The following is a 12,619-nucleotide window of genomic DNA, read 5'->3' on the forward strand; positions in this document are numbered from 1 at the left end:
CAGTGGAGGCCTCGTCCCGCATTGCGCTTTTTGAGGAGCTGGCCCAGTTTTGTGTCACTAATAGACACATAATTTTAGGAGGGGACTTCAATACTTTTTTAGAAGGGAAAGGGGATGTCAGCACTAAACATTTTAGGAATTTGATCCGCAGCCTCAACCTCTCTGATGGTTTTAAAACGTGCAACCCCACAGATCCGGGCCATACCTGGCACAACAGTCGTGGGGCCAGCAGCCGTATTGATTATATTTTAGCTTCGCCCTCTGTTGTTTTTAGGAAGGTTTTGAGGTCTCCACGGTGGTACTCGGACCATACATCGGTCGAGGCCACAGTTTCCATTGACGCCCCTACCTTCGGGAGGGGCTATTGGAAGCTGAACGTGGAGATCTTAGAAGAGAGAGACTTTAGGTCTCTCTTCCTGGATCATTTTACTGCGTGGCGGGGCTGTAAGGCAGCCTACGTCTCCACGGCCGCATGGTGGGAGAGCGTAAAAGAGAGGGTTAGAGCTCTAGCTATCCACTATTGCGGCCAGCGTAAAGCTAAAAGGCTTTACGAAATCCAACGGCTAGAGACCAGGCTGCAGAGGGAGTATGCCCGCCACAACAACGGAGGGGCTTTTAACTTTGAGGAGGTGCAGGCAGCCAAAGCTAAGCTGAGGGGCCTGCACGAGCAATCGGCTGCGGCCTCCTTGTTTTGGGCCAGGGCTTTGGAAAGGGAGGAGAATGAGAAATGTACAGCCTTCTTCTTTAATAAGGTGAAACTGGCCCGTGAGGAAAAGTGTTTCACTGCCCTCCGGGACCAAGGAGGCAACCTGGTCTCCGATTCGGCCCGGATGCTGGAGGTTGCTAAATGTTTTTACGGTGACCTTTTTAAGAAAAGGGAGACCGAACCTGAGCTAGGGGAGCAGTTTTTATCTAAACTCAAACCTAGTCTTCCCAGTGAGGCAAGGGACAGCTTAGATGCCCCCTTCACTCTAGCCGAGCTGACTGAGGTGCTAGGCAAAATGAACCGGCGCAAAGTTCCTGGTCTCGATGGACTCCCCGTGGAATTCTATTCCACGTTTTGGGAAGTCCTCGGGCCGGAGCTGCTAGAAGTGGCTGAGGACGTGCAGCGTCAGGGCATGCTCACCAAGAGCATGCGGTCAGGGGTCTTGTCTTTGTTGTACAAGAAGGGCGATCGTGCCGAACTTGGCAACTGGAGACCCCTGACAATGCTTTGCGTAGATGCAAAGATCATAGCAAAGACCCTAACTGAGCGCCTAAAAAAGGCCATGACCCACCTGGTCCATAGTGACCAGACTTGCGGGGTCCCGGGTCGATCTGCGACTTGGAATTTACATTTAATTCGGGACGCGATCGCCTGGGCTGAGGACAGGAATGTCCCTCTGGCACTCGTTAGCTTGGACCAGGAGAAGGCGTTTGACCGAGTGGACCACTGCTTCCTGTTTGGGGTATTGAGCAGGCTAGGTTTTGGGCCTAAGTTCTTGGGATGGGTTCATGCGCTTTATACTGAGGTTGGTAGCCATGTGTCGATTAATGGTTCCCTCAGTGATTGGGTTCCCCAGTCAAGTGGAGTGAGGCAGGGTTGCCCTCTCTCCCCCCTCCTCTACGCTCTATATATAGAGCCGCTGGCGAGCGCCATCCGTGCCCATCCAGGTATCAACGGCCTGATCCTGCCAGGGAGTGGGGGCCTGACGGTAAAGCTGGCCCAGTACGCAGACGATACCACTCTGTTTGTGTGCTCGGACCATGCGCTCGGTCACGCCCTGGGCTTGGTGCAGGCGTTCGGGAAGGCCTCCGGGGCTGCACTTAACCTTAACAAGTCGGTGGTCAAGTACTTTGGCAGCTGGAAGGCGAGAGAGGACGTCCCGGGGGGGCTCACTCTCTGCGGCGGCCCTCTCAAGGTGTTGGGGGTTAACTTTCTTTCGAAAGGTGCTGCCCGGGTAAACTGGGAAGAGCGTTTGACGATCACCAGGCGGAAGATGGGGATGTGGAAGGCCAGGTCCCTGTCCTTCCTGGGTAAGGTTCTCGCCTTGAAGGTTGATATCCTTCCCACCCTCCTCTACCTCGCCCATGTGTTCCCCATGCCCCGCTTCATGCGGAGAGGCTTAACTAAGGATGTGTTTAACCTTGTTTGGGGCGGCAGGTATGAGTATGTGAGGAGGGAAGTGATGTACCTTGGAAAGGACAGTGGGGGGAGGGATGTTCCTGACTTCCCTCTCAAGCTTGACTGCCTGTTCTTCTCCCAGATCTGTGCACGTCTGGTGGCTCCCCTAGAACACCCCCACCAGTATTTTGTTCACTTGTGGCTGGCCCTGCCCATGAGACGTCTGTTGACGTCGTGGTCCAACGCCGGGCCCAAGGCGGAGACGCTGCCGACCCACTATCACCATGCTATTAAGTGGAGTAAGTCTCTTCCGGCAGGTCTCCCCCCAGGGACCCTCACCAGGCACCGAGCCCTGTATCGGGCTGTGCTGGTGAAGAGGGGAACCCGTGCTGTGCTGGGCCTGGAGAAGGACACCTGGACCAGGATCCAGCCCAAGGGGTTGGATAACCGGCTGCAGGACCTGAACTGGCAGTGTGTGCATGGTAAGCTGCCGGTCAGGGATGTACTGTACAGGCACAAGCTGACCAGACACTCAGGCTGCCCACGTCCCGAGTGCTCAGAGGAGGAGACCCTCAGGCACGCCTTTTGGGACTGTGGGTATGCCAGGGAGGTCTGGAGATCAGTGCAAGGCCTGTGCAGGGAACTAGACCCGCAGTTTGTGTTGTCCTACGATAAGGTGATGATGGGGTGGCCCCAAGGTCCTCAGACTCCCTTCCCGCCCCGGATGTGGCTGCTGATCAGCATGACCAAACGTGAACTTTGGAATGCAAGGTCGGCACTCATCCATAAAGGGGCAGATTTGAGGGCCTGGGGATTATATCGAAAGATTGTGGCGGACTTGGATTTCAGGATGGAGCGGGACATCATCCAGTGGGGCTACCACGAGGCCAAGGAAAGGTGGAAGGGCCTTCTGCGGCCATAGCCCCACTAACATCTTGGTGAGTACGAGCTCCATCCAGGAAGGTCGGTGTGGCACGTGAGTTGTGAACGCACGCACCTTATACTGTGCCTTTCTTGGTGGTGCGTTAATGTTTTTTTTCAGTGTCACACCATAAAGTTCACAAGGATCGGAAACCCTTTGCAATGGGATTTTAAGCCTGGGGGTGATTTTGAAAATAACCACTGACACTCAATGGTTTTTGATTAATATTTGCTTATTTATTGAATGTCTGGTGTGGTTTATGTATTTTATATTTAAATTTTAAACTCTGATATGGGCTGAATTTTAACGGTGTGTTAATGTCTTGTTTGAAATCCTTTTAAGGAGATTATAATTGTAATATTTTATTGATTGAAATAAAAATTGTAATTGAATTTGAAATAGCCGGAATGATGAGTGAAGGTTGGCCGAGTTGATGAAGCGACGGGTATCCAACTCTGACTGGTACGGAAAAAAAAAAAAAAAAAAAAAATCTGTTCTTATCAGTTTAATATCTGATACGTCCCCCATGGAGGGGACCACATATTAAACGGATTTTTGGAACAGGGAGCCGGAAGTGGGGCTTGCCCCGTCCGCTCCACGCATCGACCCGGTATTGCAGTGCTTCCGGGAATGGTGCACCTCTACTGCCCCCTGTTGTCGAAAGGCAGAACTGACTGACTGAGTGAGTGAGTGAGTGAGTGAGTGAGTGAGTGAGTGACTAATAGACTGAGTGCTGTGAGGGGGGGGGACCCTGTCTGTGCGTGGCCCCCGTTTCCCGCCGTTTTTCTTTTTTTTTTTCTTTTTTATTTTTTTTTTTAAAGGAAGGTGACACACTGTTTGTGCGGTGGACAGCTGCGCTGAGGTAAGGCATGATGTCATCTTTGCCTTTTGAATTTCCCCTCATGTTTGTTAAAATGATTGCTGTCTTTTGAGAGGACAGGAGGACAGGGAGGAGTCGGGGCCCCGAGGACGGCGGCTGCGACGCCCCTGGGCATTCTACTCCGAGCGGGGGCGTCACGCAGGCCCGGCTAACGGCGACGGGCTTGGCGGCGGCCCCATATCGACTCGGGTCTCTCTTCATCCCGTATAAATCTTTCGCCTTTTACTAAAGATTTCCGTGGAGAGGGATAGCGATGAGTTCATGGTATTTTTGGAGGCTCTGCCCAAGCAGAGCTGCACTGCTGCTGTCAAAGGAAGACTGGGCCCGGCTTAGCGGCTGGCGTTAGGTGCCCGGTGGCGCGGCTGTGGTCTCCCTGGATCACGCGTGGACTCGCCGGGCGACACCTGCCAGAGGGGCTGGTGAGGGCTGAGCCGCGCCAGCTCCGTCGGCATCCCGCATGCCGGCGCCCGGCGGGGCGCAATTTGTGGGTATCGCTTCTCGGCCTTTTGGCTAAGATCAAGTGGATTTTACGCTCTTTTTATCGCTTTTAACGGACTGCGTCGGGTTTTTTAGAGGAAGGCACGGTGACCCTAATGCGTGACCAGTAGGTGGCTTGACCGCCGCTGCCACGGGGCGACCCGTGCCTTCCTTTTAGCCTTTTATCCCTGCTTTTATTTTCGTTTTTATTAGGCTGGGGATCCCGCAGTGGCTGGTGGCCTGTCCGCCGCCCTGCCGGGTGAACTGGTGTTTTTATTTTTTTAGTTGCTTTTATAGTTTAGCATTCCTCGGCTCATCCCGGATTGGCGGACGGCGGCCGGACCACGGCGGACGTCGGGACCACGGCGGCAGGAGGACTCTGCTCCAGGAACGACGTCGGTGGACCATCCCGGATGTCGACGGCCGGCGGAGCAGCGAGGAAGCCCTTCAGCGGGCCGTGGCTGGTAGCAGGCGGTGGCCTGCGTAATACCGCCCGGTTCTGCTGGAGGGCCGAAGGGGAGGTAGGCACCTTCCCCGACCGCCTGGCCTTCATCCGGGAGGTGGCCTTCGGGGAGCTGGGCCTGCGCATGGAGGACATCCTGTGTGTGCAGCGGAATGGACCTTTCCAGTTCTTCGAGGTCACCCTGTCCACCGACGAGAGCTACACCAAGGTCCTGGAGCGGAGCAAGGAGAGGGCCCAGCACCCTCTCCTGGGACGATACACCGTCGAGCCGCTGTGGTGGCCCGACAAGCGGGTAATTACGGTACATTGTTTTAACCCGCATGTGTCCGGCGAAGCCGTCCGCCAGTTCTTGAACAAGTATGTGGACCTCCTTCCTGGCCACAAGGACATCCGGGATGAGCTGGGGATCTGGACTGGTCGACGCCAGTTCCAGGCCCGCCTGCGCCCGGACGCTAATGGGGCGGGCGGGTTTAGTCATCCCCCAGCCTATTTTAATCTACAGGGCAATAAGGCTTACTTGTTTTATTCCGGACAGCCTCCCTTCTGCCGACAGTGTCACACCTTTGGACATACTCTGGAGGGATGCGCCAACCTGCGCTGCCGCAACTGCCTGGAGCCGGGGCACATGGCCAGGGACTGCAAGGGCCCCCGTCGCTGCATCCACTGCAACGGTGAGGACCATCTGGCTCGTTCCTGCCCCCAACGGAAAACGTCATACGCCGACGCTCTGTTAGGCAGCAGAGCTGTCGGCAAGGAGAGTGGTGGGGGAGCGCAAGCCCCCACGTCCGGGCAGGAACAGTCGGCGGCGGGGGCAGGAGGAGATGCCCTGGCCGAGGTGGAGGAGGCCCCAGCGACAGCGACTGCAATGCAGGAGGGGTCTCCAGTCCTGGCTCCAGGTGTCAGCAGCAGGAGGAGAAAGAGCGGCGCATCCCCCCGGAGGAGGAAGAAGAGCAGAAGGGAGGCACAACCCGACGCATCCAGCCCTCCGGCTGCCACCTTGCCAGCAGTGGCGGCCGGGGACCAAGGCCGAGAGAGTCCCCCCTCCCCGACATTGGGGGCCCCCCATCTGGTGTGGGACTTGGGACAGTCCCCTGCGCCCCCCCAGGAGTACAGCAGTGTGCAGGACAAAGCAAATGAACAGGAGTACCTGGGGGGGCTGGAACTGGGGGGCCTTTTGGGTTTGACTGAGGAGGGGGGGCAGTAATGCGGTATTGTTTTTAATGGCTGGCTTTTATTATTTTAGTGTGTTGTTTGTAATTGTATTTTACCTTTTTAACATTTCATGGCCAATTTTAATATTGTCACCTTGAATGTCAGGGGTTTGAGGAACGTTTTAAAGCGCACATCTGTTTTTAATCAGCTGGCATCTTCTCCCTTCAGCATTTGTTTTCTGCAGGAAGTCCACCTCCGGGACCAGCGGGACGAGGCTCTCTTTTCACGACAATGGAAGAGGGGTAGATCCTACTGGAGCGTAGGTGGTGTCCACTCCTCAGGCGTCGGGATCCTTTTTGGCGACCGCGCCTTTGAAGAAGTAAGATCGTTTACCGTTCTTTAAGGTAGGGTTTTGGGGGTGGACGCCACATGGAGGGGACAGCGCCTCCGGGCCATATGTGTCTACGCTCCAGTGGAGGCCTCGTCCCGTATAACTCTCTTTGAAGAGTTGTCCCCGTTCTGTGTCACAGATCGACACTTGATTTTAGGAGGGGACTTTAACATCTCGTTGGAGGGTAGACAGGATGTCAGCTCTGGGCACTTTCGCCATTTTATTCGTTCCTTTAAACTTGTTGATGGTTTTAAGATATGCAACCCCAGCATGCCGGGCTTCACCTGGCACAATAGTCGCGGAGCCAGCAGTCGCATCGACTATATTTTAGCCTCACCCCCCGTTGTTTTTAAAAAGGTGTCCCTCTCCCCACAGTGGCCCACTGACCACTTGGCAGTGGAGGCCACTGTTTCCATAGACGCCCCTGAATATGGGGGTGGCTATTGGAAAATGAACCTGCAGATCCTGGAGGAGAGCGATTTTAGACACCTTTTTTTAGATCACTTCTCCGAGTGGCAGAAGGACAAGCCTACCTTCCCCTCCGTGGCCGAATGGTGGGAGAGTGTGAAGGATAGGATCCGAACCTTCTCCATGCAGTACAGCAAGCAGCGCAGGATGGAGAAGAAATTCTCCATTCTGCAGCTGGAGAGAAGGTTGCGGGATGAATACGCCGCTCACAACAGCGGGGGCACCATCGACCACGAGCGACTGCTGGATATAAAGGGTGAGCTGAGGCGCCTGCATGCACAGGCTGCCTCGGCCCAAATGCTCCGCGACAGAATGTTCTTTTTGGAAAACAATGAAAAGTGCAATACTCATTTTTTCCAGAGAGCCAGGGAAGCCCGGGAGGAGAAGACCTTCGACTCTCTCCGGGCCTTAAACGGCGATACGGTAACAACAACATCAGACATGCTGGAGGTTGCTAAATTGTTTTATCACAATCTTTTTAAGGTTAGGGACACGGACCCGGTTGCAGGGGAGCGGTTCCTAGACAACACCTCACCTTGCCTTCCCAGTGACATTCGTGACGGCTTAGAAGCCCCCATCACCTTGGCCGAGCTGACCGCAGTGCTTGGCAAGATGAACCGCCGCAAGGTACCGGGCCTTGATGGGCTCCCGGTGGAATTTTATTCCACTTTTTGGGATGTCCTCGGGCCGGAATTACTGCAGGTTGTAGAGGACGTTCAGCGCCGGGGTTTGCTCACTAGGAGCATGAGGTCAGGGGTTCTTTCTTTGTTGCACAAGAAGGGTGATCGTGCCGACCTTGGCAACTGGAGGCCCCTGACCATGCTTTGTGTAGACACAAAGCTCATCGCAAAGACCCTTACAGAACGCCTGAAGAAGGCCATGGCTCATCTGGTTCACAGCGATCAGACGTGTGGAGTACCGGGTCGATCGGCGACGTGGAACCTCCATCTCATCCGCGACGCCATCGCCTGGGTGGAGGACAGGAACCTCCCTCTCCTGCTGGTCAGCTTGGACCAGGAGAAAGCCTTCGACCGGGTAGATCACCGCTTCCTGTTTCAAGTATTGGGTAAGTTTGGCTTTGGACCCAATTACCTGGGGTGGTTACACACTTTGTATAACGAAGTTGGGAGCCATGTTGTTATCAATGGCTTCCTGAGTGACTTGGTGCCCCAGCTGAGTGGAGTGAGGCAGGGATGTCCCCTCTCCCCCCTCCTCTACGCGCTCTATATAGAGCCACTGGCGTGCGCCATTCGCACCCACCCCGGGGTCGATGGCCTTCTTATCCCAGGAAGTCGGGGGAAAACTGTTAAACTGACCCAGTACGCAGACGACACCACCCTTTTCGTCTGCTCGGATCAGTCTCTCGGTCATGCCATGAGCCTTGTTCATGCGTTCGGTAGGGCCTCCGGCGCGACGCTCAACCTCAGTAAGTCGGTGGCCAAGTATTTCGGCAGCTGGAAGGCGAGGGAGAGCGTCGCAGGGGGTCTCACCCTCTGTGACGGACCTCTCAAAGTGTTGGGGGTCAACTTCCTTTCGGATGGTGCCGCCCGTTTGAACTGGGAGGAGCGGTTGGCGATCGCCAGGCGGAAGATCGGACTGTGGAAGTCCAGGTCCCTGTCCTTCCAAGGTAAGGTCTTAGCCTTAAAAGTGGATATTCTTCCCACCCTGCTCTACCTTGCACATGTGTACCCTTTGCCCCGCTTCATGCGCAGAGGCCTGACGAGAGACGTTTTCAACCTCGTCTGGGGGGGCAGGTACGAGTACGTGCGTAGGGAAGTGATGTATCTCGGAAAGGACAGTGGGGGGAGGGATGTTATTGACTTTCCTCTCAAGCTTGACTGCCTGTTCTTCTCGCAGCTCTGCACGCGCCTGGCAGCTCCCCTCGAGCACCCCCATCAGCACTTTGTGCGTCTGTGGCTGGCTCTCCCCATGAGACGCCTGGTGGCGTCGTGGACCAACCTCGGCCCCAAGGCTGAGACCCTGCCGGCCCACTACAGCCACGCTGTCAAGTGGAGTAAGTTTATTCCGGCAGGTGTCAAGACAGAGGCCTTGACCAAGCATAGAGCGCTTTACAGGGCTTTGCTTGGTCATAGGGATACTCGGGCCATGTTGGGCCTGGAGGAAGGCACATGGGCGAGAATCCAGCCTAAGGGTTTGGATCACAGGCTGCAGGACCTGAACTGGCAGTGCCTTCATGGTAAGCTGCCAGTCAGGGACGTCTTACATAGGCATAAGCTGACCAGACACCCCCGCTGCCCCAGGGCCGAGTGCAGCGAGGATGAGACCATCAGGCACGTGTTTTGGGACTGTGGGCATGCACAGAGAGTTTGGGGGTTGGTAGCGGGCCTGTGTGGACGTGTGGACCCGCAGCCCGGTCTGACCTACGACAAGGTGTTGAAGGGGTGGGACCCCAAGCTCCATAACCCCTTCGGCCCCTGGATGTGGCTGCTGGTCAGCATTACCAAGCGAGAGCTGTGGGATGCCAGGACCGCGCTCATCCGCAGAGGGGTTCATCTGGAGGCACAAGGGGTGTTCCGTAAAATCCGGGCCGACTTGGGTTTCAGGATGGAGACTGACGTCATCCAGCGGGGCTACCACGAGGCCAAGGAGAGGTGGAAGGGCCTCTTTTGGCTTTAGCTCCGTTTCGTTTAGGTGGTGACGCTCCATTCTACAGGGTGGACATGACGCACCTTTCTGGAGCACACAGAAGGTACTTTGGGTTTTAGGTGAGTGTGCTTTGTTTTTTTGTGCGTGTGTTGTATTTCAAATACTTTTTTAATAATTGCATGTACAGAATTTATTGTGCACTACTGGTTGATCACTTTTAGCACGTATTTATTAATATTAACATTATCTATTAACATTTTAATCTATTTGGTGTGCTTTGTTTCTGTGATTAACCGTATTTTATGCCCGAAGTCTCAGATTTTATGTGTGTGGATGGTGTATAACCCTGTTTTAACCCGACCCTTGTGTTTGAAATTTGTGGTCTGTGGGTCTGTTCCTCTTTTAAGGTTTTAACCTTTTAATGGCTTGCATTTGAGGTGACATTTTATTTGTAGAAATGGCCAGATGAATGTAATTAAAGGGTAAATGTGTGTAATTTTAATTGTTGATTTTATTACTGTTTTGATTATTTTATGGTATATAGTTCTGCATAATTTGTTTGTTTAATACTGTTTTAATATGTCTTATTATTATGATTCTATTGTATTGCCATTGATGTGTATTATGTTAAAAATTTCAACCTTTTACATTGTTGTAATATTTGTTTGTGATGTATGCTGGAAAGGTTGTTTTAATATGCATGGATGACGATGCCAATTTTAAAAGTGTAGGTTTGATGTTTATATGTTTTGATCAGGTGGTGTTGATTTAAATGATGTGCAGAACTGTTTAATAAAGTATGGAAAAAAAAAAAAAAATCTGTTCTTATCAGTTTAATATCTGATACGTCCCCCATGGAGGGGACCACATATTAAACGGATTTTTGGAACAGGGAGCCGGAAGTGGGGCTTGCCCCGTCCGCTCCACGCATCGACCCGGTATTGCAGTGCTTCCGGGAATGGTGCACCTCTACTGCCCCCTGTTGTCGAAAGGCAGAACTGACTGACTGACTGACTGACTGACTGACTGACTGAGTGAGTGAGTGAGTGAGTGAGTGACTAATAGACTGAGTGCTGTGAGGGGGGGGGCCCTGTCTGTGCGTGGCCCCCGTTTCCCGCCGTTTTTCTTTTTTTTTTTTTTTTTTTTTTTTTTTTTTAAAGGAAGGTGACACACTGTTTGTGCGGTGGACAGCTGCGCTGAGGTAAGGCATGATGTCATCTTTGCCTTTTGAATTTCCCCTCATGTTTGTTAAAATGATTGCTGTCTTTTGAGAGGACAGGAGGACAGGGAGGAGTCGGGGCCCCGAGGACGGCGGCTGCAACGCCCCTGGGCATTCTACTCCGAGCGGGGGCGTCACGCAGGCCCGGCTAACGGCGACGGGCTTGGCGGCGGCCCCATATCGACTCGGGTCTCTCTTCATCCCGTATAAATCTTTCGCCTTTTACTAAAGATTTCCGTGGAGAGGGATAGCGATGAGTTCATGGTATTTTTGGAGGCTCTGCCCAAGCAGAGCTGCACTGCTGCTGTCAAAGGAAGACTGGGCCCGGCTTAGCGGCTGGCGTTAGGTGCCCGGTGGCGCGGCTGTGGTCTCCCTGGATCACGCGTGGACTCGCCGGGCGACACCTGCCAGAGGGGCTGGTGAGGGCTGAGCCGCGCCAGCTCCGTCGGCATCCCGCATGCCGGCGCCCGGCGGGGCGCAATTTGTGGGTATCGCTTCTCGGCCTTTTGGCTAAGATCAAGTGCTGCTTTTTGGAGGGATTTTTATTGCCAGGTTTTTTAGTGGAGGCAACAGCGAACCTAAAGCGTGACCAGCAGGTGGCTTGACCGCCGCTGCCACGGGGCTAGCTGTTGTCTCCTTTTAGCGCTTTTTTTTATTTTGGGTAGCCCTTGCAAGCCTAACGTGCAGGTTCGGGTGGCTTGACCGCCGTTCCCGCAGGGTGAGCTTGGGGTTTTATTTCCAGCTTTTATTAGTTTAGGCACCCAGCTAGGACACGTCGACTCCCTGCCCGGCTCCCGAGGACTCTCTTGCCCACCATCGCCAGGATGTCCGGGAGCCCACACAGGACCGTCGTAGTCATCCGGCATACAGCAGCCTTCAGGTGGACCCACCAGGAGGAACCGGAGAGTTTCCCGGAGAGACTGGCCTTCATCCGGGAGGTGCTCTTCGGCCTCCTGGGACTCACTATGGAAGACATCATCTGTGTGCAGCGCAACCAGTCTTCAGCCTTCTTTTATGTGTCTTGCACCACGGAAGAAGGCTACAAGAAGATGTTGGCTGCATGCAGCTGCTTGGAGAAAGAGCTTCGCCGGATGCACTACGACGTGGAGCCACTGTGGAAGCTGGATCGGAGAGTGATCACCGTCCACGTCTTGGACCCCTTCGTTCCAGCTGAAGCGGTGGCGGCCTTCCTGGGCAGGTTTGTCGACGTGGTCCCTGGGCACAGGGACGTGAGAGACCAGCTGGGTGTCTGGACTGGGCGCAGGCAGTTCCGGGTGTGCCTGCGCCCCGACGCTAGCTCCCCTGACGGGTATAGCCACCCACCTGCTTATTTTATTATAGGTCGTTGCAAGGGCTACCTTTTTTACTCCGGGCAACCCTCCTCCTGCCGCTTGTGCCACGGCCTGGGCCACACCGCGGACTCCTGTACCACCATGAAGTGCTGGAGATGCCTGGACGTCGGTCACCTGGCGAAGGACTGCAAGGGCCCCCTCCGGTGTAACCTGTGCAGAGGTGAGGACCATCTGGCTCGGAGCTGCCCTCAGCGCAAACCGTCCTGGGCCGACGCCGTTGCTCGGGGTTCGGCTGTGGACGGGGCCCGACAGCAGGCACTGCCGGGCTGCGCTGAGATGCACGGGGGAGCCGAGAGGGGAGCTGAGAACAGCGAGGAACAGCCCTTCGCCGGTGCTGATGGGGAGTCCACGGCTTCCAGCGCTTCGGTGGAGTCCCCTGGTAAGGGTCAAGTGGCCGTGGCTGAAAAGCGCGCAACCTCTCCCTCCAGGTTTGTCCAATGCAGGAGGAGGAAGAAGGCCCGGAGGAACGAGGACACTGCTTTAGGCCGAGAAGCGATCTTCCCCTTAGAGCTAATTGATCTGCAAAGTGTTTTGGTCTCCCCCCAAGAGAGACGTTTTTATGCAGGGCAGCAGGACTTTGCTAA

General features: G+C 54.6%; 4 non-coding genes across 4 annotated transcripts; all 4 read left to right on the forward strand.

The window, feature by feature from the left end:
* The first annotated feature begins 3,477 nt into the window (after positions 1 to 3,477).
* Positions 3,478 to 3,670, forward strand: LOC140579970 (U2 spliceosomal RNA). The gene has a single exon (XR_011983761.1). It is a non-coding gene; the product is annotated as a U2 spliceosomal RNA (small nuclear RNA).
* A 417-nt stretch (positions 3,671 to 4,087) lies between these two features.
* LOC140580038 (U5 spliceosomal RNA) lies at positions 4,088 to 4,201 on the forward strand. Its single transcript, XR_011983816.1, has one exon. It is a non-coding gene; the product is annotated as a U5 spliceosomal RNA (small nuclear RNA).
* Positions 4,202 to 10,245: 6,044 nt separating this feature from the next.
* Positions 10,246 to 10,436, forward strand: LOC140579885 (U2 spliceosomal RNA). Its single transcript, XR_011983728.1, has one exon. It is a non-coding gene; the product is annotated as a U2 spliceosomal RNA (small nuclear RNA).
* Positions 10,437 to 10,864: 428 nt separating this feature from the next.
* Positions 10,865 to 10,978, forward strand: LOC140580039 (U5 spliceosomal RNA). Its single transcript, XR_011983817.1, has one exon. It is a non-coding gene; the product is annotated as a U5 spliceosomal RNA (small nuclear RNA).
* Positions 10,979 to 12,619: the final 1,641 nt, after the last annotated feature.

The sequence above is a fragment of the Paramormyrops kingsleyae genome, chromosome 18 (genome assembly GCF_048594095.1).
Source record: "Paramormyrops kingsleyae isolate MSU_618 chromosome 18, PKINGS_0.4, whole genome shotgun sequence".
Classification (NCBI taxonomy): Eukaryota; Metazoa; Chordata; class Actinopteri; order Osteoglossiformes; family Mormyridae; genus Paramormyrops; species Paramormyrops kingsleyae.